The sequence below is a fragment of the Colletes latitarsis genome, unplaced genomic scaffold (genome assembly GCF_051014445.1).
Source record: "Colletes latitarsis isolate SP2378_abdomen unplaced genomic scaffold, iyColLati1 scaffold0025, whole genome shotgun sequence".
In the NCBI taxonomy this organism is placed as follows: Eukaryota; Metazoa; Arthropoda; class Insecta; order Hymenoptera; family Colletidae; genus Colletes; species Colletes latitarsis.
The window spans coordinates 5254107-5281052 of NW_027488375.1; positions in this window are offsets into that span (position 1 = coordinate 5254107).

A 26946-nucleotide genomic window follows, 5' to 3' on the forward strand; every position below is an offset into this window, starting at 1 on the left:
ACACCGAAACAGTCAATTAAACCTGGTTGCGATTAATATTTTAGAGGATAACGCTGGTTATGCCTGGGTTAGTTCTGGTATTTGCTATTATCTGGCACATACTTCCGAGTTCATCGCATACTTATTGGCCAGATCCTGGCGTTTTTCTGGTTTGGATCACGTAGTAATGGGGTACCACACTGAAGCAGTCAATGGAAGCTGGTTCCGATCAGTATTTTAGAGGATAACGCTGGTTATGTCCGAGTTAGTTCTGGTATTTGCAATCATCTGGCTCATACATTCGCGTATTTCGCATACTTGTTGGCCAGATCCTGGGCTTTTTCTGGTTTGGATCACGTAGTAATGTGGAACCACACTGAAACAGTCAATTAAACCTGGTTGCGATTAATATTTTAGAGGATAACGCCGATTATGTCTCGGGTAGTTCTGGTATTTCCCCACATCTGGCTCGGACTTTCGTATTTTTCGCATACTTGTTGGCCAGACCCTGGCCCTTTTCTGGTTTGGATCACGTAGTAATGTGGTACCACACTGAAACAGTCAATTATACCTGGTCGCGATTAATATTTTAGGGGATAACGCCGGTTATGTCTGGGTTAGTTCTGGTATTTGCAATCATCTGGCATATACTTTCGCGTTTGTCGCATACTTGTTGGCCAGATCCTGGGCTTTTTCTGGTTTGGATCACGTAGTAATGCGGTACCACACCGAAACAGTCAATTAAATCTGGTTGCGATTAATATTTTAGAGGATAATGCCGGTAATGTCTCGGTTAGGTCTGGTATTTGCCCTCATCTGGCGCGTACTTTCGCATTTTTCGCATTCTTGTTGGCCAGATCCTGGCCTTTTTCTGGCTTGGACCACGTAGTAATGTGGTACCACACCGAAACAGTCAAATAAACCTGGTTGCGATTAATATTTTAGAGGATAACGCTGATTATGCCTGGGATAGTTCTGGTATTTGCAATCATCTGGCTCATACTTTCGCGTTTTTCTCATAGTTGTTGGCCAGATCCTGGGTTTTTTCTGGTTTGGATCCCGTAGTAATGTGGTTCCACACCGAAACAGTCAATTGAACCTGGTTGCGATTAATATTTTAGATGCTAACGCCGGTTATGTCTCGGTTAGGTCTGGGATTTGCCCTCATCTGGATCGTTCTTTCGCATTTTTCGCATACTTGTTGGCCAGATCCTGGGTTCTTTCTGGTTTGGATCCCGTAGTAATATGGGTCCACAACGAAACAGTCAATTAAACCTGGTTGCGATTAATATTTTAGCGGATAACGCCGGTTATATCCGGGTTAGGTCTGGGATTTTCCCTCATGTGGCTCGTACTTTCGCGTTTCTCGCATTCTTGTTGGCCCGATCCTGGGATTTTTCTGGTTTGGATCACGTAGTAATGCGGTACCACACCGAAACAGTCAATTAAACCTGGTTGCGATTAATATTTTAGAGGATAACGCCGGTTATGTCTCGGTTTGGTCTGGGATTTGCCCTCATCTGGCTCGTACTTTCGCATTTTGCGCATACTTGTTGGCCAGATCCTGGCCTTTTTCTGGTCTGGATCACGTAGTAATGCAGTACCACACCGAAACAGTCAATTAAACCTGGTTGCGATTAATATTTTATAGGATAACGCTGGTTATGTCTGGGTTAGTTCTGGTATTTGCAATCATCTGGCTCATACTTTCGCAATTTTCGCATACTTATTGGCCAGATCCTGGCCTTTTTCTGGTTTGGATCACGTAGTAATGTGGTACCACACTGAAGCAGTCAATGGAAGCTGGTTCCGATCAGTATTTTAGAGGATAACGCTGGTTATGTCCGAGTTAGTTCTGGTATTTGCAATCATCTGGCTCATACATTCGCGTTTTTCGCATACTTGTTGGCCAGATCCTAGGCTTTTTCTGGTTTGGATCACGTAGTAATGCAGTACCACCCCGAAACAGTCAATTAAACCTGGTTGCGATTAATATTTTAGAGGATAGCGCCGGTTATGTCTCGGTTAGGTCTGGGATTTTCCCTCATCTGGCTCGTACTTTCGCATTTTTCGCATTTTTGTTGGCCAGATCCTGGGTTTTGTCTGGTTTGGATCCCGTTGTAGTGTGGTTCGACAACGAAACAGTCAATTAAACCTGGTTGAGATTAATATTTTACAGGATAACGGCGGTTATGTCTCGGGTAGGTCTGGGATTTGTCCTCATCTGGCTCGAACTTTCACATTTTTCACATACTTGTTGGCCAGATCCTGGGCTTTATCTGGTTTGGATCACGTAGTAATGCGTTACCACACCGAAACAGTCAAATAAACCTGGTTGCGATTAATATTTTAGAGGATAACGCCGGTTATGTCTCGGTTAGGTCTGGGATTTGCCCTCATCTGGATCGTACTTTCGCATTTTTCGCATACTTGTTGCCCAGATCCTGGGTTTTTTCTGGTTGGATCCCGCAGTAATGTGGTTCCACAACGAAACAGTCAATTAAACCTGGTTGCGATTAATATTTTAGAGGATAACGCCGGTTATGTCTCGGTTAGGTCTGGCATTTGCCCTCATCTGGCGCGTACTTTCGCATTTTTCGCATTCTTGTTGGCCAGATCCTGGCCTTTTTCTGGCTTGGACCACGTAGTAATGTGGTACCACACCGAAACAGTCAAATAAACCTGGTTGCGATTAATATTTTAGAGGATATCGCTGGTTATGCCTGGGATAGTTCTGGTATTTGCAATCATCTGGCTCATACTTTCGCGTTTTTCTCATAGTTGTTGGCCAGATCCTGGGTTTTTTCTGGTTTGGATCCCGTAGTAATGTGGTTCCACACCGAAACAGTCAATTGAACCTGGTTGCGATTAATATTTTAGATGCTAACGCCGGTTATGTCTCGTTTAGGTCTGGGATTTGCCCTCATCTGGATCGTTCTTTCGCATTTTTCGCATACTTGTTGGCCAGATCCTGGGTTCTTTCTGGTTTGGATCCCGTAGTAATGTGGGTCCACAACGAAACAGTCAATTAAACCTGGTTGCGATTAATATTTTAGCGGATAACGCCGGTTATGTCTGGGTTAGGTCTGGGACTTTCCCTCATGTGGCTCGTACTTTCGCGTTTCTCGCATTCTGGTTGGCCCGATCCTGGGATTTTTCTGGTTTGGATCACGTAGTAATGCGGTACCACACCGAAACAGTCAATTAAACCTGGTTGCGATTAATATTTTAGAGGATAACGCTGGTTATGCCTGGGTTAGTTCTGGTATTTGCTATTATCTGGCACATACTTCCGAGTTCATCGCATACTTATTGGCCAGATCCTGGCCTTTTTCTGGTTTGGATCACGTAGTAATGGGGTACCACACTGAAGCAGTCAATGGAAGCTGGTTCCGATCAGTATTTTAGAGGATAACGCTGGTTATGTCCGAGTTAGTTCTGGTATTTGCAATCATCTGGCTCATACATTCGCGTATTTCGCATACTTGTTGGCCAGATCCTGGGCTTTTTCTGGTTTGGATCACGTAGTAATGTGGAACCACACTGAAACAGTCAATTAAACCTGGTTGCGATTAATATTTTAGAGGATAACGCCGATTATGTCTCGGGTAGTTCTGGTATTTCCCCACATCTGGCTCGGACTTTCGTATTTTTCGCATACTTGATGGCCAGACCCTGGCCCTTTTCTGGTTTGGATCACGTAGTAATGTGGTACCACACTGAAACAGTCAATTATACCTGGTCGCGATTAATATTTTAGGGGATAACGCCGGTTATGTCTGGGTTAGTTCTGGTATTTGCAATCATCTGGCATATACTTTCGCGTTTGTCGCATACTTGTTGGCCAGATCCTGGGCTTTTTCTGGTTTGGATCACGTAGTAATGCGGTACCACACCGAAACAGTCAATTAAACCTGGTTGCGATTAATATTTTAGCGGATAACGCCGGTTATATCCGGGTTAGGTCTGGGATTTTCCCTCATGTGGCTCGTACTTTCGCGTTTCTCGCATTCTTGTTGGCCCGATCCTGGGATTTTTCTGGTTTGGATCACGTAGTAATGCGGTACCACACCGAAACAGTCAATTAAACCTGGTTGCGATTAATATTTTAGAGGATAACGCCGGTTATGTCTCGGTTTGGTCTGGGATTTGCCCTCATCTGGCTCGTACTTTCGCATTTTGCGCATACTTGTTGGCCAGATCCTGGCCTTTTTCTGGTCTGGATCACGTAGTAATGCAGTACCACACCGAAACAGTCAATTAAACCTGGTTGCGATTAATATTTTATAGGATAACGCTGGTTATGTCTGGGTTAGTTCTGGTATTTGCAATCATCTGGCTCATACTTTCGCAATTTTCGCATACTTATTGGCCAGATCCTGGCCTTTTTCTGGTTTGGATCACGTAGTAATGTGGTACCACACTGAAGCAGTCAATGGAAGCTGGTTCCGATCAGTATTTTAGAGGATAACGCTGGTTATGTCCGAGTTAGTTCTGGTATTTGCAATCATCTGGCTCATACATTCGCGTTTTTCGCATACTTGTTGGCCAGATCCTAGGCTTTTTCTGGTTTGGATCACGTAGTAATGCAGTACCACCCCGAAACAGTCAATTAAACCTGGTTGCGATTAATATTTTAGAGGATAGCGCCGGTTATGTCTCGGTTAGGTCTGGGATTTTCCCTCATCTGGCTCGTACTTTCGCATTTTTCGCATTTTTGTTGGCCAGATCCTGGGTTTTGTCTGGTTTGGATCCCGTTGTAGTGTGGTTCGACAACGAAACAGTCAATTAAACCTGGTTGAGATTAATATTTTACAGGATAACGGCGGTTATGTCTCGGGTAGGTCTGGGATTTGTCCTCATCTGGCTCGAACTTTCACATTTTTCACATACTTGTTGGCCAGATCCTGGGCTTTATCTGGTTTGGATCACGTAGTAATGCGTTACCACACCGAAACAGTCAAATAAACCTGGTTGCGATTAATATTTTAGAGGATAACGCCGGTTATGTCTCGGTTAGGTCCGGGATTTGCCCTCATCTGGATCGTACTTTCGCATTTTTCGCATACTTGTTGCCCAGATCCTGGGTTTTTTCTGGTTGGATCCCGCAGTAATGTGGTTCCACAACGAAACAGTCAATTAAACCTGGTTGCGATTAATATTTTAGCGGATAACGCCGGTTATGTCTGGGTTAGGTCTGGGACTTTCCCTCATGTGGCTCGTACTTTCGCGTTTCTCGCATTCTGGTTGGCCCGATCCTGGGATTTTTCTGGTTTGGATCACGTAGTAATGCGGTACCACACCGAAACAGTCAATTAAACCTGGTTGCGATTAATATTTTAGAGGATAACGCCGGTTATGTCTCGGTTTGGTCTGGGATTTGCCCTCATCTGGCTCGTACTTTCGCATTTTGCGCATACTTGTTGGCCAGATCCTGGCCTTTTTCTGGTCTGGATCACGTAGTAATGCAGTACCACACCGAAACAGTCAATTAAACCTGGTTGCGATTAATATTTTATAGGATAATGCTGGTTATGTCTGGGTTAGTTCTGGTATCTGCAATCATCTGGCTCATACTTTCGCAATTTTCGCATACTTGTTGGCCAGATCCTGGCCTCTTTTTGGTTTGGATCGTCGTAGCAATGCGGTACCACACCGAAACAGTGAATTATACCTGGTTGCGATTAATATTTTAGGGGTTAACGCCGGTTTTGTCTGGGTTAGGTCTGGTACTTGCCCTCATCTGGCTCGAACTTTCGCATTTTTCTCATACTTGTTGGCCAGATCCTGGGCTTTATCTGGTTTGGATCACGTAGTAATGAGGATCCACACCGAAACAGTCAATTAAACTGCTTGCGATTAATATTTTAGAGGATAACGCCGGTTATGTCTCGGGTAGGTCTGGGATTTGTGCTCATCTGACTCGTACTTTCGCATTTTTCGCATTCTTGTTGGCCAGATCCTGGGTTTTGTCTGGTTTGGATCCCGTAGTAATGTGGTTCCACAACGAAACAGTCAATTAAACCTGGTTCAGATTAATATTTTAGAGGATAACGCCGGTTATGTCTCGGGTAGGTCTGGGATTTGCCCACATCTGGCTCGTACTTTCGCTTTTTTCGCAATCCTGTTGGCCAGATCCTGTCCTCTTTCTGGTTTGGATCACGTATTAATGCGGTACAACACCGAAACAGTCAATTAAACCTGGTTGCGATTAATATTTTAGAGGATAACGCTGGTTATGCCTGGGTTAGTTCTGGTATTTGCTATTATCTGGCACATACTTCCGAGTTTTTCGCATACTTATTGGCCAGATCCTGGCCTTTTTCTGGTTTGGATCACGTAGTAATGGGGTACCACACTGAAGCAGTCAATGGAAGCTGGTTCCGATCAGTATTTTAGAGGATAACGCTGGTTATGTCCGAGTTAGTTCTGGTATTTGCAATAATCTGGCTCATACATTCGCGTATTTCGCATACTTGTTGGCCAGATCCTGGGCTTTTTCTGGTTTGGATCACGTAGTAATGTGGAACCACACTGAAACAGTCAATTAAACCTGGTTGCGATTAATATTTTAGAGGATAACGCCGATTATGTCTCGGGTAGTTCTGGTATTTCCCCACATCTGGCTCGGACTTTCGTATTTTTCGCATACTTGTTGGCCAGACCCTGGCCCTTTTCTGGTTTGGATCACGTAGTAATGTGGTACCACACTGAAACAGTCAATTATACCTGGTCGCGATTAATATTTTAGGGGATAACGCCGGTTATGTCTGGGTTAGTTCTGGTATTTGCAATCATCTGGCATATACTTTCGCGTTTGTCGCATACTTGTTGGCCAGATTCTGGGCTTTTTCTGGTTTGGATCACGTAGTAATGCGGTACCACACCGAAACAGTCAATTAAATCTGGTTGCGATTAATATTTTAGAGGATAATGCCGGTAATGTCTCGGTTAGGTCTGGTATTTGCCCTCAGCTGGCGCGTACTTTCGCATTTTTCGCATTCTTGTTGGCCAGATCCTGGCCTTTTTCTGGCTTGGACCACGTAGTAATGTGGTACCACACCGAAACAGTCAAATAAACCTGGTTGCGATTAATATTTTAGAGGATAACGCTGATTATGCCTGGGATAGTTCTGGTATTTGCAATCATCTGGCTCATACTTTCGCGTTTTTCTCATAGTTGTTGGCCAGATCCTGGGTTTTTTCTGGTTTGGATCCAGTAGTAATGTGGTTCCACACCGAAACAGTCAATTGAACCTGGTTGCGATTAATATTTTAGATGCTAACGCCGGTTATGTCTCGGTTAGGTCTGGGATTTGCCCTCATCTGGATCGTTCTTTCGCATTTTTCGCATACTTGTTGGCCAGATCCTGGGTTCTTTCTGGTTTGGATCCCGTAGTAATATGGGTCCACAACGAAACAGTCAATTAAACCTGGTTGCGATTAATATTTTAGCGGATAACGCCGGTTATATCTGGGTTAGGTCTGGGATTTTCCCTCATGTGGCTCGTACTTTCGCGTTTCTCGCATTCTTGTTGGCCCGATCCTGGGATTTTTCTGGTTTGGATCACGTAGTAATGCGGTACCACACCGAAACAGTCAATTAAACCTAGTTGCGATTAATATTTTAGAGGATAACGCCGGTTATGTCTCGGTTTGGTCTGGGATTTGCCCTCATCTGGCTCGTACTTTCGCATTTTGCGCATACTTGTTGGCCAGATCCTGGCCTTTTTCTGGTCTGGATCACGTAGTAATGCAGTTCCACACCGAAACAGTCAATTAAACCTGGTTGCGATTAATATTTTATAGGATAACGCTGGTTATGTCTGGGTTAGTTCTGGTATTTGCAATCATCTGGCTCATACTTTCGCAATTTTCGCATACTTATTGGCCAGATCCTGGCCTTTTTCTGGTTTGGATCACGTAGTAATGTGGTACCACACTGAAGCAGTCAATGGAAGCTGGTTCCGATCAGTATTTTAGAGGATAACGCTGGTTATGTCCGAGTTAGTTCTGGTATTTGCAATCATCTGGCTCATACATTCGCGTTTTTCGCATACTTGTTGGCCAGATCCTAGGCTTTTTCTGGTTTGGATCACGTAGTAATGCAGTACCACCCCGAAACAGTCAATTAAACCTGGTTGCGATTAATATTTTAGAGGATAGCGCCGGTTATGTCTCGGTTAGGTCTGGGATTTTCCCTCATCTGGCTCGTACTTTCGCATTTTTCGCATTTTTGTTGGCCAGATCCTGGGTTTTGTCTGGTTTGGATCCCGTTGTAGTGTGGTTCGACAACGAAACAGTCAATTAAACCTGGTTGAGATTAATATTTTAGAGGATAACGGCGGTTATGTCTCGGGTAGGTCTGGGATTTGTCCTCATCTGGCTCGAACTTTCACATTTTTCACATACTTGTTGGCCAGATCCTGGGCTTTATCTGGTTTGGATCACGTAGTAATGCGTTACCACACCGAAACAGTCAAATAAACCTGGTTGCGATTAATATTTTAGAGGATAACGCCGGTTATGTCTCGGTTAGGTCTGGGATTTGCCCTCATCTGGATCGTACTTTCGCATTTTTCGCATACTTGTTGCCCAGATCCTGGGTTTTTTCTGGTTGGATCCCGCAGTAATGTGGTTCCACAACGAAACAGTCAATTAAACCTGGTTGCGATTAATATTTTAGAGGATAACGCCGGTTATGTCTCGGTTAGGTCTGGCATTTGCCCTCATCTGGCGCGTACTTTCGCATTTTTCGCATTCTTGTTGGCCAGATCCTGGGCTTTTTCTGGTTTGGATCACGTAGTAATGCAGTACCACACCGAAACAGTCAATTAAACCTGGTTGCGATTAATATTTTAGAGGATAGCGCCGGTTATGTCTCGGTTAGGTCTGGGATTTGCCCTCCTCTGGATCGTACTTTCGCATTTTTCGCATACTTGTTGGCCAGATCCTGGGTTTTTTCTGGTTTGGATCCCGCAGTAATGTGGATCCACAACGAAACAGTCAATTAAACCTGGTTGCGATTAATATTTTAGAGGATAACGCCGGTTATGTCTCGGTTAGGTCTGGGATTAGCCCTCATCTGGCGCGTACATTCGCATTTTTCGCATTCATGTTGGCCAGATCCTGGGCTTTTTCTGGCTTGGACCACGTAGTAATGTGGTACCACACCGAAACAGTCAATTACACCTGGTTGCGAATAATATTTTAGAGGATAACGCCGGTTATGTCTCGGTTAGGTCTGGGATTTGCCCTCATCTGGATCGTACTTTCGCATTTTTCGCATACTTGTTGGCCAGATCCTGGGTTTTTTCAGGCTTGGATCATCGTAGCAATGCGGTACCACACCGAAACAGTCAATTATACCTGGTTGCGGTTAATATTTTAGGGGATAACGCCGGTTTTGTCTGGGTTAGGTCTGGTATTTGCCCTCATCTGGCTCGAACTTTCACATTTTTCACATACTTGTTGGCCAGATCCTGGGTTTTTTCTGGTTGGATCCCGCAGTAATGTGGTTCCACAACGAAACAGTCAATTAAACCTGGTTGCGATTAATATTTTAGAGGATAACGCCGGTTATGTCTCGGTTAGGTCTGGCATTTGCCCTCATCTGGCGCGTACTTTCGCATTTTTCGCATTCTTGTTGGCCAGATCCTGGGCTTTTTCTGGTTTGGATCACGTAGTAATGCAGTACTACACCGAAACAGTCAATTAAACCTGGTTGCGATTAATATTTTAGAGGATAGCGCCGGTTATGTCTCGGTTAGGTCTGGGATTTGCCCTCCTCTGGATCGTACTTTCGCATTTTTCGCATACTTGTTGGCCAGATCCTGGGTTTTTTCTGGTTTGGATCCCGCAGTAATGTGGTTCCACAACGAAACAGTCAATTAAACCTGGTTGCGATTAATATTTTAGGGGATAACGCCGGTTATGTCTCGGTTAGGTCTGGGATTAGCCCTCATCTGGCGCGTACAATCGCATTTTTCGCATTCATGTTGGCCAGATCCTGGGCTTTTTCTGGCTTGGACCACGTAGTAATGTGGTACCACACCGAAACAGTCAATTACACCTGGTTGCGAATAATATTTTAGAGGATAACGCCGGTTATGTCTCGGTTAGGTCTGGGATTTGCCCTCATCTGGATCGTACTTTCGCATTTTTCGCATACTTGTTGGCCAGATCCTGGGTTTTTTCTGGCTTGGATCATCGTAGCAATGCGGTACCACACCGAAACAGTCAATTATACCTGGTTGCGGTTAATATTTTAGGGGATAACGCCGGTTTTGTCTGGGTTAGGTCTGGTATTTGCCCTCATCTGGCTCGAACTTTCACATTTTTCACATACTTGTTGGCCAGGTCCTGGGCTTTATCTGGTTTGGATCACGTAGTAATGCGTTACCACACCGAACCAGTCAAATAAACCTGGTTGCGATTAATATTTTAGAGGATAACGCCGGTTATGCCTCGGTTAGGTCTGGGATTTGCCCTCATCTGGCTCGTTCTTTCGCATTTTTCGCATCCTCGTTGGCCAGATCCTGGGTTCTTTCTGGTTTGGATCATCGTAGCAATGCGGTACCACACCGGAACAGTTAATTATACCTGGTTGCGATTAATATTTTAGGGGATAACGCCGGTTACGTCTCGGTTAGGTCTGGGATTTTCCCTCATCTGGCTCGTACTTTCGCGTTTTTCTCATAGTTGTTGAACAGATCCTGGGTTTTTTCTCGTTTGGATCCCGTAGTAATGTGGTTCCACACCGAAACAGTCAATTGAACCTGGTTGCGATTAATATTATAGAGGATAACGCCGATTATGTCTCGGTTAGGTCTGGTATTTCCCCACATCTGGCTCGGACTTTCGTATTTTTCGCATACTTGTTGGCCAGACCCTGGCCCTTTTCTGGTTTGGATCACGTAGTAATGTGGTTCCACACCGAAACAGTCAATTATACCTGGTTGCGATTAATATTTTAGAGGATAACGCCTGTTATGTCTCGGTTAGGTCTGGGATTAGCCCTCATCTGGCGCGTACTTTCGCATTTTTCGCATTCATGTTGGCCAGATCCTGGGCTTTTTCTGGCTTGGACCACGTAGTAATGTGGTACCACACCGAAACAGTCAAGTAAACCATGTTGCGATTAATATTTTAGAGGATAACGCTGGTTATGCCTGGGATAGTTCTGGTATTTGCAATCATCTGGCTCATACTTTCGCGTTTTTCTCATAGTTGTTGGCCAGATCCTGGGTTTTTTCTGGTTTGGATCCCGTAGTAATGTGGTTCCACACCGAAACAGTCAATTGAACCTGGTTGCGATTAATATTTCAGAGGCTAACGCCGGTTATGTCTGGGTTAGGTCTGGGATTTTCCCTCATGTGGCTCGTACATTCGCGTTTCTCGCATTCTTGTTGGCCCGATCCTGGGATTTTTCTGGTTTGGATCTCGTAGTAATGTGTTACCACACTGAAACAGTCATTAAAAGCATGTTCCGATTCGTATTTTAGAGGATAACGCTGGTAATGTCAGGCATAGTTCTGGTATTTGCAATCATCTGGCTCATACTTTCGCATTTTTCGCATACTTGTTGGCCAGATCATGGCCTTTTTCTGGTTTGGATCACGTAGTAATGCGGTACCACACCGAAACAGTCAATTATACCTGGTTGCGATTAATATTTTAGGGGATAACGCCGGTTTTGTCTGTGTTAGGTCTGGTACTTGCCCTCATCTGGCTCGAACTTTCGCATTTTACTCATACTTGTTGGCCAGATCCTGGGCTTTATCTGGTTTGGATCACGTAGTAATGAGGTTCCACACCGAAACAGTCAATTGAACCTGGTTGCGATTAATATTTTAGAGGATAACGCCGATTATGTCTCGGTTAGTTCTGGTATTTCCCCACATCTGGCTCGGACTTTCGTATTTTTCGCATACTTGTTGGCCAGACCCTGGCCCTTTTCTGGTTTGGATCACGAAGTAATGTGGTACCACACTGAAACAGTCAATTATACCTGGTTCCGATTAATATTTTAGGGGATAACGCCGGTTATGTCTGGGTTAGTTCTGGTATTTGCAATCATCTGGCATATACTTTCGCGTTTGTCGCATACTTGTTGGCCAGATCCTGGGCTTTTTCTGGTTTGGATCACGTAGTAATGCGGTACCACACCGAAACAGTCAACTAAATCTAGTTGCGATTAATATTTTAGAGGGTAATGCCGGTAATGTCTCGGTTAGGTCTGGTATTTGCCCTCATCTGGCGCGTACTTTCGCATTTTTCGCATTCTTGTTGGCCAGATCCTGGCCTTTTTCTGGCTTGGACCACGTAGTAATGTGGTACCACACCGAAACAGTCAAATAAACCTGGTTGCGATTAATATTTTAGAGGATAACGCTGGTTATGCCTGGGATAGTTCTGGTATTTGCAATCATCTGGCTCATACTTTCGCGTTTTTCTCATAGTTGTTGGCCAAATCCTGGGTTTTTTCTGGTTTGGATCCCGTAGTAATGTGGTTCCACACCGAAACAGTCAATTGAACCTGGTTGCGATTAATATATCAGAGGCTAACGCCGGTTATGTCTCGGTTAGGTCTGGGATTTGCCCTCATCTGGATCGTTCTTTCGCATTTTTCGCATACTTGTTGGCCAGATCCTGGGTTCTTTCTGGTTTGGAGCCCGTAGTAATGTGGGTCCACAACGAAACAGTCAATTAAACCTGGTTGCGATTAATATTTTAGCGGATAACGCCGGTTATGTCTGGGTTAGGTCTGGGATTTTCCCTCATGTGGCTCGTACTTTCGCGTTTCTCGCATTCTTGTTGGCCCGATCCTGGGATTTTTCTGGTTTGGATCTCGTAGTAATGTGTTACCACACTGAAACAGTCATTAAAAGCATGTTCCGATTCGTATTTTAGAGGATAACGCTGGTAATGTCAGGCATAGTTCTGGTATTTGCAATCATCTGGCTCATACTTTCGCATTTTTCGCATACTTGATGGCCAGATCATGGCCTTTTTCTGGTTTGGATCACGTAGTAATGCGGTACCACACCGAAACAGTCAATTAAACCTGGTTGCGATTAATATTTTAGAGGATAACGCCGGTTATGTCTCGGTTTGGTCTGGGATTTGCCCCCATCTGGCTCGAACTTTCGCATTTTTCTTATACTAGTTGGCCAGATCCTGGGCTTTATCTGGTTTGGATCACGTAGTAATGAGGTTCCACACCGAAACAGTCAATTATACCTGGTTGCGATTAATATTTTAGGGGATAACGCCGGTTTTGTCTGGGTTAGGTCTGGTACTTGCCCTCATCTGGCTCGAACTTTCGCATTTTTCTCATACTTGTTGGCCAGATCCTGGGCTTTATCTGGTTTGGATCACGTAGTAATGAGGTTCCACACCGAAACAGTCAATTGAACCTGGTTGCGATTAATATTTTAGAGGATAACGCCGATTATGTCTCGCTTAGTTCTGGTATTTCCCCACATCTGGCTCGGACTTTCGTATTTTTCGCATACTTGTTGGCCAGACCCTGGCCCTTTTCTGGTTTGGATCACGTAGTAATGTGGTACCACACTGAAACAGTCAATTATACCTGGTTGCGATTAATATTTTAGGGGATAACGCCGGTTATGTCTGGGTTAGTTCTGGTATTTGCAATCATCTGGCATATACTTTCGCGTTTGTCGCATACTTGTTGGCCAGATCCTGGGCTTTTTCTGGTTTGGATCACGTAGTAATGCGGTACCACACCGAAACAGTCAATTAAATCTGGTTGCGATTAATATTTTAGAGGATAATGCCGGTAATGTCTCGGTTAGGTCTGGTATTTGCCCTCATCTGGCGCGTACTTTCGCATTTTTCGCATTCTTGTTGGCCAGATCCTGGCCTTTTTCTGGCTTGGACCACGTAGTAATGTGGTACCACACCGAAACAGTCAAATAAACCTGGTTGCGATTAATATTTTAGAGGATATCGCTGGTTATGCCTGGGATAGTTCTGGTATTTGCAATCATCTGGCTCATACTTTCGCGTTTTTCTCATAGTTGTTGGCCAGATCCTGGGTTTTTTCTGGTTTGGATCCCGTAGTAATGTGGTTCCACACCGAAACAGTCAATTGAACCTGGTTGCGATTAATATTTTAGATGCTAACGCCGGTTATGTCTCGTTTAGGTCTGGGATTTGCCCTCATCTGGATCGTTCTTTCGCATTTTTCGCATACTTGTTGGCCAGATCCTGGGTTCTTTCTGGTTTGGATCCCGTAGTAATGTCGTTCCACAACGAAACAGTCAATTAAACCTGGTTGCGATTAATATTTTAGCGGATAACGCCGGTTATGTCTGGGTTAGGTCTGGGACTTTCCCTCATGTGGCTCGTACTTTCGCGTTTCTCGCATTCTGGTTGGCCCGATCCTGGGATTTTTCTGGTTTGGATCACGTAGTAATGCGGTACCACACCGAAACAGTCAATTAAACCTGGTTGCGATTAATATTTTAGAGGATAACGCCGGTTATGTCTCGGTTTGGTCTGGGATTTGCCCTCATCTGGCTCGTACTTTCGCATTTTGCGCATACTTGTTGGCCAGATCCTGGCCTTTTTCTGGTCTGGATCACGTAGTAATGCAGTACCACACCGAAACAGTCAATTAAACCTGGTTGCGATTAATATTTTATAGGATAATGCTGGTTATGTCTGGGTTAGTTCTGGTATCTGCAATCATCTGGCTCATACTTTCGCAATTTTCGCATACTTGTTGGCCAGATCCTGGCCTCTTTTTGGTTTGGATCGTCGTAGCAATACGGTACCACACCGAAACAGTGAATTATACCTGGTTGCGATTAATATTTTAGGGGTTAACGCCGGTTTTGTCTGGGTTAGGTCTGGTACTTGCCCTCATCTGGCTCGAACTTTCGCATTTTTCTCATACTTGTTGGCCAGATCCTGGGCTTTATCTGGTTTGGATCACGTAGTAATGAGGATCCACACCGAAACAGTCAATTAAACTGCTTGCGATTAATATTTTAGAGGATAACGCCGGTTATGTCTCGGGTAGGTCTGGGATTTGTGCTCATCTGACTCGTACTTTCGCATTTTTCGCATTCTTGTTGGCCAGATCCTGGGTTTTGTCTGGTTTGGATCCCGTAGTAATGTGGTTCCACAACGAAACAGTCAATTAAACCTGGTTCAGATTAATATTTTAGAGGATAACGCCGGTTATGTCTCGGGTAGGTCTGGGATTTGCCCACATCTGGCTCGTACTTTCGCTTTTTTCGCATTCCTGTTGGCCAGATCCTGTCCTCTTTCTGGTTTGGATCACGTATTAATGCGGTACAACACCGAAACAGTCAATTAAACCTGGTTGCGATTAATATTTTAGAGGATAACGCTGGTTATGCCTGGGTTAGTTCTGGTATTTGCTATTATCTGGCACATACTTCCGAGTTTTTCGCATACTTATTGGCCAGATCCTGGCTTTTTTCTGGTTTGGATCACGTAGTAATGGGGTACCACACTGAAGCAGTCAATGGAAGCTGGTTCCGATCAGTATTTTAGAGGATAACGCTGGTTACGTCCGAGTTAGTTCTGGTATTTGCAATCATCTGGCTCATACATTCGCGTATTTCGCATACTTGTTGGCCAGATCCTGGGCTTTTTCTGGTTTGGATCACGTAGTAATGTGGAACCACACTGAAACAGTCAATTAAACCTGGTTGCGATTAATATTTTAGAGGATAACGCCGATTATGTCTCGGGTAGTTCTGGTATTTCCCCACATCTGGCTCGGACTTTCGTATTTTTCGCATACTTGTTGGCCAGACCCTGGCCCTTTTCTGGTTTGGATCACGTAGTAATGTGGTACCACACTGAAACAGTCAATTATACCTGGTCGCGATTAATATTTTAGGGGATAACGCCGGTTATGTCTGGGTTAGTTCTGGTATTTGCAATCATCTGGCATATACTTTCGCGTTTGTCGCATACTTGTTGGCCAGATCCTGGGCTTTTTCTGGTTTGGATCACGTAGTAATGCGGTACCACACCGAAACAGTCAATTAAATCTGGTTGCGATTAATATTTTAGAGGATAATGCCGGTAATGTCTCGGTTAGGTCTGGTATTTGCCCTCATCTGGCGCGTACTTTCGCATTTTTCGCATTCTTGTTGGCCAGATCCTGGCCTTTTTCTGGCTTGGACCACGTAGTAATGTGGTACCACACCGAAACAGTCAAATAAACCTGGTTGCGATTAATATTTTAGAGGATAACGCTGATTATGCCTGGGATAGTTCTGGTATTTGCAATCATCTGGCTCATACTTTCGCGTTTTTCTCATAGTTGTTGGCCAGATCCTGGGTTTTTTCTGGTTTGGATCCCGTAGTAATGTGGTTCCACACCGAAACAGTCAATTGAACCTGGTTGCGATTAATATTTTAGATGCTAACGCCGGTTATGTCTCGGTTAGGTCTGGGATTTGCCCCCATCTGGATCGTTCTTTCGCATTTTTCGCATACTTGTTGGCCAGATCCTGGGTTCTTTCTGGTTTGGATCCCGTAGTAATATGGGTCCACAACGAAACAGTCAATTAAACCTGGTTGCGATTAATATTTTAGCGGATAACGCCGGTTATATCTGGGTTAGGTCTGGGATTTTCCCTCATGTGGCTCGTACTTTCGCGTTTCTCGCATTCTTGTTGGCCCGATCCTGGGATTTTTCTGGTTTGGATCACGTAGTAATGCGGTACCACACCGAAACAGTCAATTAAACCTAGTTGCGATTAATATTTTAGAGGATAACGCCGGTTATGTCTCGGTTTGGTCTGGGATTTGCCCTCATCTGGCTCGTACTTTCGCATTTTGCGCATACTTGTTGGCCAGATCCTGGCCTTTTTCTGGTCTGGATCACGTAGTAATGCAGTACCACACCGAAACTGTCAATTAAACCTGGTTGCGATTAATATTTTATAGGATTACGCTGGTTATGTCTGGGTTAGTTCTGGTATTTGCAATCATCTGGCTCATACTTTCGCAATTTTCGCATACTTATTGGCCAGATCCTGGCCTTTTTCTGGTTTGGATCACGTAGTAATGTGGTACCACACTGAAGCAGTCAATGGAAGCTGGTTCCGATCAGTATTTTAGAGGATAACGCTGGTTATGTCCGAGTTAGTTCTGGTATTTGCAATCATCTGGCTCATACATTCGCGTTTTTCGCATACTTGTTGGCCAGATCCTAGGCTTTTTCTGGTTTGGATCACGTAGTAATGCAGTACCACCCCGAAACAGTCAATTAAACCTGGTTGCGATTAATATTTTAGAGGATAGCGCCGGTTATGTCTCGGTTAGGTCTGGGATTTTCCCTCATCTGGCTCGTACTTTCGCATTTTTCGCATTTTTGTTGGCCAGATCCTGGGTTTTGTCTGGTTTGGATCCCGTTGTAGTGTGGTTCGACAACGAAACAGTCAATTAAACCTGGTTGAGATTAATATTTTAGAGGATAACGGCGGTTATGTCTCGGGTAGGTCTGGGATTTGTCCTCATCTGGCTCGAACTTTCACATTTTTCACATACTTGTTGGCCAGATCCTGGGCTTTATCTGGTTTGGATCACGTAGTAATGCGTTACCACACCGAAACAGTCAAATAAACCTGGTTGCGATTAATATTTTAGAGGATAACGCCGGTTATGTCTCGGTTAGGTCTGGGATTTGCCCTCATCTGGATCGTACTTTCGCATTTTTCGCATACTTGTTGCCCAGATCCTGGGTTTTTTCTGGTTGGATCCCGCAGTAATGTGGTTCCACAACGAAACAGTCAATTAAACCTGGTTGCGATTAATATTTTAGAGGATAACGCCGGTTATGTCTCGGTTAGGTCTGGCATTTGCCCTCATCTGGCGCGTACTTTCGCATTTTTCGCATTCTTGTTGGCCAGATCCTGGGCTTTTTCTGGTTTGGATCACGTAGTAATGCAGTACCACACCGAAACAGTCAATTAAACCTGGTTGCGATTAATATTTTAGAGGATAGCGCCGGTTATGTCTCGGTTAGGTCTGGGATTTGCCCTCCTCTGGATCGTACTTTCGCATTTTTCGCATACTTGTTGGCCAGATCCTGGGTTTTTTCTGGTTTGGATCCCGCAGTAATGTGGTTCCACAACGAAACAGTCAATTAAACCTGGTTGCGATTAATATTTTAGAGGATAACGCCGGTTATGTCTCGGTTAGGTCTGGGATTAGCCCTCATCTGGCGCGTACATTCGCATTTTTCGCATTCATGTTGGCCAGATCCTGGGCTTTTTCTGGCTTGGACCACGTAGTAATGTGGTACCACACCGAAACAGTCAATTACACCTGGTTGCGAATAATATTTTAGAGGATAACGCCGGTTATGTCTCGGTTAGGTCTGGGATTTGCCCTCATCTGGATCGTACTTTCGCATTTTTCGCATACTTGTTGGCCAGATCCTGGGTTTTTTCTGGCTTGGATCATCGTAGCAATGCGGTACCACACCGAAACAGTCAATTATACCTGGTTGCGGTTAATATTTTAGGGGATAACGCCGGTTTTGTCTGGGTTAGGTCTGGTATTTGCCCTCATCTGGCTCGAACTTTCACATTTTTCACATACTTGTTGGCCAGATCCTGGGCTTTTTCTGGCTTGGACCACGTAGTAATGTGGTACCACACCGAAACAGTCAATTACACCTGGTTGCGAATAATATTTTAGAGGATAACGCCGGTTATGTCTCGGTTAGGTCTGGGATTTGCCCTCATCTGGATCGTACATTCGCATTTTTCGCATTCATGTTGGCCAGATCCTGGGCTTTTTCTGGCTTGGACCACGTAGTAATGTGGTACCACACCGAAACAGTCAATTACACCTGGTTGCGAATAATATTTTAGAGGATAACGCCGGTTATGTCTCGGTTAGGTCTGGGATTAGCCCTCATCTGGCGCGTACTTTCGCATTTTTCGCATTCATGTTGGCCAGATCCTGGGCTTTTTCTGGCTTGGACCACGTAGTAATGTGGTACCACACCGAAACAGTCAATTACACCTGGTTGCGAATAATATTTTAGAGGATAACGCCGGTTATGTCTCGGTTAGGTCTGGGATTTGCCCTCATCTGGCTCGTACTTTCGCATTTTTCGCATACTTGTTGGCCAGATCATGGCCTTTTTCTGGTTTGGATCACGTAGTAATGTGGTACCACACTGAAACAGTCAATTATACCTGGTTGCGATTAATATTTTAGAGGATAACGCCGGTTATGTCTCGGTTAGGTCTGGGATTAGCCCTCATCTGGCACATACTTTCGCGTTTTTCGCCTACTTGTTGGCCAGATCCTGGCCTCTTTCTGGTTTGGATCACGTCGTAATGCGGTACAACATGGAAACAGTCAATTAAACCTGGTTGCTATTAATATTTTAGAGGATAACGCTGTTTATGTCCCGGTTAGGTCTGGGATTTGCCACCATCTGGCTCGAACTTTCGCATTTTTCTCATACTTGTTGGCCAGATCCTGGGCTTTATCTGGTTTGGATCACGTAGTAATGAGGTTCCACACCGAAACAGTCAATTAAACTGGTTGCGATTAATAGTTTAGAGGATAACGCTGGTTATGTCTGAGTTAGTTCTGGTATTTGCAATCATCTGGCTCATACATTCGCGTTTTTCGCATACTTGTTGGTCAGATCCTAGGCTTTTTCTGGTTTGGATCACGTAGTAATGCAGTACCACACCGAAACAGTCAATTAAACCTGGTTGCGATTAATATTTTAGAGGATAGCGCCGGTTATGTCTCGGTTAGGTCTGGGATTTTCCCTCATCGGCTCGTACTTTCGCATTTTTCGCATTTTTGTTGGCCAGATCCTGGGTTTTGTCTGGTTTGGATCCCGTTGTAGTGTGGTTCCACAACGAAACAGTCAATTAAACCTGGTTGTGATTAATATTTTAGAGGATAACGGCGGTTATGTCTCGGGTAGGTCTCGGATTTGTCCTCATCTGGCTCGAACTTTCACATTTTTCACATACTTGTTGGCCAGATCCTGGGCTTTATCTGGTTTGGATCACGTAGTAATGCGTTACCACACCGAAACAGTCAAATAAACCTGGTTGCGATTAATATTTTAGAGGATAACGCCGGTTATGTCTCGGTTAGGTCTGGGATTTGCCCTCATCTGGATCGTACTTTCGCATTTTTCGCATACTTGTTGGCCAGATCCTGGGTTTTTTCTGGTTTGGATCCCGCAGTAATGTGGTTCCACAACGAAACAGTCAATTAAACCTGGTTGCGATTAATATTTTAGAGGATAACGCCGGTTATGTCTCGGTTAGGTCTGGGATTAGCCCTCATCTGGCGCGTACATTCGCATTTTTCGCATTCATGTTGGCCAGATCCTGGGCTTTTTCTGGCTTGGACCACGTAGTGATGTGGTACCACACCGAAACAGTCAATTACACCTGGTTGCGAATAATATTTTAGAGGATAACGCCGGTTATGTCTCGGTTAGGTCTGGGATTTGCCCTCATCTGGATCGTACTTTCGCATTTTTCGCATACTTGTTGGCCAGATCCTGGGTTTTTTCTGGCTTGGACCACGTAGTAATGTGGTACCACACCGAAACAGTCAATTACACCTGGTTGCGAATAATATTTTAGAGGATAACGCCGGTTATGTCTCGGTTAGGTCTGGGATTTGCCCTCATCTGGCTCGTACTTTCGCATTTTTCGCATACTTGTTGGCCAGATCATGGCCTTTTTCTGGTTTGGATCACGTAGTAATGTGGTACCACACTGAAACAGTCAATTATACCTGGTTGCGATTAATATTTTAGAGGATAACGCCGGTTATGTCTCGGTTAGGTCTGGGATTAGCCCTCATCTGGCGCGTACTTTCGCATTTTTCGCATACTTGTTGGCCTGATCCTGGGTTTTTTCTGGCTTGGATCATCGTAGCAATGCGGTACCACACCGAAACAGTCAATTATACCTGGTTGCGATTAATATTTTAGAGGATAACGCCGGTTATGTCTCGGGTAGGTCTGGGATTTGCCCACATCTGGCTCGAACTTTCGCATTTTCCGCATATTTGTTGGCCAGATCCTGGCCTCTTTCTGGTTTGGATCACGTCGTAATGCGGTACAACATGGAAACAGTCAATTAAACCTGGTTGCTATTAATATTTTAGAGGATAACGCTGGTTATGTCTCGGTTAGGTCTGGGATTTGCCACCATCTGGCTCGAACTTTCGCATTTTTCTCATACTTGTTGGCCAGATCCTGGGCTTTATCTGGTTTGGATCACGTAGTAATGCAGTACCACACCGAAACAGTCAATTAAACCTGGTTGCGATTAATATTTTAGAGGATAGCGCCGGTTATGTCTCGGTTAGGTCTGGGATTTTCCCTCATCTGGCTCGTACTTTCGCATTTTTCGCATTCTTGTTGGCCAGATCCTGGGTTTTGTCTGGTTTGGATCCCGTTGTAATGTGGTTCTACAACGAAACAGTCAATTAAACCTGGTTGAGATTAATATTTTAGAGGATAACGCCGGTTATGTCTCGGGTAGGTCTGGGATTTGTCCTCATCTGGCTCGAACTTTCACATTTTTCACATACTTGTTGGCCAGATCCTGGGCTTTATCTGGTTTGGATCACGTAGTGATGCGTTACCACACCGAAACAGTCAAATAAACCTGGTTGCGATTAATATTTTAGAGGATAACGCCGGTTATGTCTCCGTTAGGTCTGGGATTTGCCCTCATCTGGATCGTACTTTCGCATTTTTCGCATACTTGTTGGCCAGATCCTGGGTTTTTTCTGGTTTGGATCACGTAGTAATGCGTTACCACACCGAAACAGTCAAATAAACCTGGTTGCGATTAATATTTTAGAGGATAACGCCGGTTATGTCTCGGTTAGGTCCGGGATTAGGCCTCATCTGGCGCGTACTTTCGCATTTTTCGCATTCATGTTGGCCAGATCCTGGGCTTTTTCTGGCTTGGACCACGTAGTAATGTGGTACCACACAGAAACAGTCAATTACACCTGGTTGCGAATAATATTTTAGAGGATAACGCCGGTTATGTCTCGGTTAGGTCTGGGATTTGCCCTCATCTGGATCGTACTTTCGCATTTTTCGCATACTTGTTGGCCTGATCCTGGGTTTTTTCTGGCTTTGATCATCGTAGCAATGCGGTACCACACCGAAACAGTCAACTATACCTAGTTGCGGTTAATATATTAGGGGATAACGCCGGTTTTGTCTGGGTTAGGTCTGGTATTTGCCCTCATCTGGCTCGAACTTTCACATTTTTCACATACTTGTTGGCCAGATCCTGGGCTTTATCTGGTTTGGATCACGTAGTAATGCGTTACCACACCGAAACAGTCAAATAAACCTGGTTGCGATTAATATTTTAGAGGATAACGCCGGTTATGTCTCCGTTAGGTCTGGGATTTGCCCTCATCTGGCTCGTTCTTTCGCATTTTTCGCATACTTGTTGGCCAGAAACTGGGTTCTTTCTGGTTTGGATCCCGTAGTAATGTGGGTCCACAACGAAACAGTCAACTAAACCTGGTTGCGATTAATATTTTAGCGGATAACGCCTGTTATGACTGGGTTAGGTCTGGAATTTTCACTCATGTGGCTCGTACTTTCGCGTTTCTCGCATTCTTGTTGGCCCGATCCTGGGATTTTTCTGGTTTGGATCTCGTAGTAATGTGTTACCACACTGAAACAGTCATTAAAAGCATGTTCCGATTCGTATTTTAGAGGATAACGCTGGTAATGTCAGGCATAGTTCTGGTATTTGCAATCATCTGGCTCATACTTTCGCATTTTTCGCATACTTGTTGGCCAGATCATGGCCTTTTTCTGGTTTGGATCACGTAGTAATGCGGTACCACACCGAAACAGTCAATTAAACCTGGTTGCGATTAATATTTTAGAGGATAACGCCGGTTATGTCTCGGGTAGATCTGGGATTTTTCCTCATCTGGCTCGTACTTTCGCGTTTTTCGCATCCTTGTTGGCCAGATCCTAGCCTTTTTCTGGCTTGGACCACGTAGTAATGCGGTACCACACCGAAACAGTCAAATAAACCTGGTTGCGGTTAATATTTTAGAGGATATCGCCGGTTATGTCTCCGTTAGGTCTGGGATTTGCCCTCATCTGGCTCGTACTTTCGCAATTTTCGCATACTTGTTGGCCAGATCCTGGCCTCTTTCTGGTTTGGATCATCGTAGCAATGCAGTACCACACCGAAACAGTCAATTATACCTGGTTGCGAATAATATTTTAGAGGATAGCGCCGGTTATGTCTCGGTTAGGTCTGGGATTTGCCCTCATCTGGATCGTACTTTCGCATTTTTCGCATACTTGTTGGCCAGATCCTGGGTTTTTTCTGGTTTGGATCCCGCAGTACTGTGGTTCCACACCGAAACAGTCAATTACACCTGGTTGCGAATAATATTTTAGAGGATAACGCCTGTTATGTCTCGGTTAGGTCTGGGATTTGCCCTCATCTGGATCGTACTTTCGCATTTTTCGCATACTTGTTGGCCTGATCCTGGGTTTTTTCTGGCTTGGATCATCGTAGCAATGCGGTACCACACCGAAACAGTCAATTATACCTGGTTGCGGTTAATATATTAGGGGATAACGCCGGTTTTGTCTGGGTTAGGTCTGGTATTTGCCCTCATCTGGCTCGAACTTTCACATTTTTCACATACTTGTTGGCCAGATCCTGGGCTTTATCTGGATTGGATCACGTAGTAATGCGTTACCACACCGAAACAGTCAAATAAACCTGGTTGCGATTAATATTTTAGAGGATAACGCCGGTTATGTCTCGGTTAGGTCTGGGATTTGTCCTCATCTGGCTCGTACTTTCGCGTTTTTCGCATCCTTGTTGGCCAGATCCTGGCCTTTTTCTGGCTTGGACCACGTAGTAATGCGGTACCACACCGAAACAGTCAAATAAACCTGGTTGCGGTTAATATTTTAGAGGATATCGCCGGTTATGTCTCCGTTAGGTCTGGGATTTGCCCTCATCTGGCTCGTACTTTCGCAATTTTCGCATACTTGTTGGCCAGATCCTGGCCTCTTTCTGGTTTGGATCATCGTAGCAATGCGGTACCACACCGAAACAGTCAATTATACCTGGTTGCGATTAATATTTTAGGGGATAACGCCGGTTACGTCTCGGTTAGGTATGCGATTTTCCCTCATCTGGCTCGTACTTTCGCGTTTTTCTCATAGTTGTTGAACAGATCCTGGGTTTTTTCTCGTTTGGATCCCGTAGTAATGTGGTTCCACACCGAAACAGTCAATTGAACCTGGTTGCGATTAATATTATAGAGGATAACGCCGATTATGTCTCGGTTAGGTCTGGTATTTCCCCACATCTGGCTCGGACTTTCGTATTTTTCGCATACTTGTTGGGCAGACCCTGGCCCTTTTCTGGTTTGGATCACGTAGTAATGTGGTTCCACACCGAAACAGTCAATTATACCTGGTTGCGATTAATATTTTAGAGGATAACGCCGGTTATGTCTCGGTTAGGTCTGGGATTAGCCATCATCTGGCGCGTACTTTCGCATTTTTCGCATTCATGTTGGCCAGATCCTGGGCTTTTTCTGGCTTGGACCACGTAGTAATGTGGTACCACACCGAAACAGTCAATAACACCTGGTTGCGAATAACATTTTAGAGGATAACGCCGGTTATGTCTCGGTTAGGTCTGGGATTTGCCCTCATCTGGCTCGTACTTTCGCATTTTTCGCATACTTGTTGGCCAGATCATGGCCTTTTTCTGGTTTGGATCACGTAGTAATGTGGTACCACACTGAAACAGTCAATTATACCTGGTTGCGATTATTATTTTAGAGGATAACGCCGGTTATGTCTCGGTTAGGTCTGGGATTAGCCCTCATCTGGCACATACTTTCGCGTTTTTCGCCTACTTGCTGGCCAGATCCTGGGTTTTTTCTGGCTTGGATCATCGTAGCAATGCGGTACCACACCGAAACAGTCAATTATACCTGGTTGCGGTTAATATTTTAGGGGATAACACCGGTTTTGTCTGGGTTAGGTCTGGTATTTGCCCTCATCTGGCTCGAACTTTCACATTTTTCACATACTTGTTGGCCAGATCCTGGGCTTTATCTGGTTTGGATCACGTAGTAATGCGTTACCACACCGAAACAGTCAAATAAACCTGGTTGCGATTAATATTTTAGAGGATAACGCAGGTTATGTCTCGGTTAGGTCTGGGATTTGCCCTCATCTGGCTCGTACTTTCGCATTTTTCGCATACTTGTTGGCCAGATCCTGGGCTTTTTCTGATTTGGATCACGTAGTAATGCGTTACCACACCGAAACAGTCAAATAAACCTGGTTGCGATTAATATTTTAGGGGATAACGCCGGTTATGTCTCGGTTAGGTCTGGGATTTGCCCCCATCTGGATCGTACTTTCGCATTTTTCGCATACTTGTTGGCCAGATCCTGGGCTTTATCTGGTTTGGATCACGTAGTAATGAGGTTCCACAACGAAACAGTCAATTAAACCTGGTTGAGATTAATATTTTAGAGGATAACGCCGGTTATGTCTCGGGTAGGTCTGGGATTTGTCCTCATCTGGCTCGAACTTTCACATTTTTCACATACTTGTTGGCCAGATCCTGGGCTTTATCTGGTTTGGATCACGTAGTAATGCGTTACCACACCGAAACAGTCAAATAAACCTGTTTGCGATTAATATTTTAGAGGATAACGCCGGTTATGTCTCGGTTAGGTCTGGGATTTGCCCACATCTGGATCGTACTTTCGCATTTTTCGCATACTTGTTGGCCAGATCCAGGGTTCTTTCTGGTTTGGATCCCGTAGTAATGTGGGTCCACAACGAAACAGTCAACTAAACCTGGTTGCGATTAATATTTTAGCGGATAATGCCGGTTATGACTGGGTTAGGTCTGGAATTTTCACTCATGTGGCTCGTACTTTCGCGTTTCTCGCATTCTTGTTGGCCCGATCCTGGGATTTTTCTGGTTTGGATCTCGTAGTAATGTGTTACCACACTGAAACAGTCATTAAAAGCATGTTCCGATTCGTATTTTAGAGGATAACGCTGGTAATGTCAGGCATAGTTCTGGTATTTGCAACCATCTGACTCATACTTTCGCATTTTTCGCATACTTGTTGGCCAGATCCTGGGCTTTTTCTGGTTTGGATCACGTAGTAATGCGGTACCACACCGAAACAGTCAATTAAACCTGGTTGCGATTAATATTTTAGAGGATAACGCCGGTTATGTCTCGGTTAGGTCTGGCATTTGCCCTCACCTGGCGCGTACTTTCGCATTTTTCGCATTCTTGTTGGCCAGATCCTGGGCTTTTTCTGGTTTGGATCACGTAGTAATGCAGTACCACACCGAAACAGTCAATTAAACCTGGTTGCGATTAATATTTTAGAGGATAGCGCCGGTTATGTCTCGGTTACGTCTGGGATTTGCCCTCATCTGGATCGTACTTTCGCATTTTTCGCATACTTGTTGGCCAGATCCTGGGTTTTTTCTGGTTTGGATCCCGCAGTAATGTGGTTCCACAACGAAACAGTCAATTAAACCTGGTTGCGATTAATATTTTAGAGGATAACGCCGGTTATGTCTCGGTTAGGTCTGGGATTAGCCCTCATCTGGCGCGTACTTTCGCATTTTTCGCATTCATGTTGGCCAGATCCTGGGCTTTTTATGGCTTGGACCACGTAGTAATGTGGTACCACACCGAAACAGTCAGTTACATCTGGTTGCGAATAATATTTTAGAGGATAACGCCGGTTATGTCTCGGTTAGGTCTGGGATCTGCCCTCATCTGGATCGTACTATCGCATTTTTCGCATACTTGTTGGCCAGATCCTGGGTTTTTTCTGGCTTGGATCATCGTAGCAATGCGGTACCACACCGAAACAGTC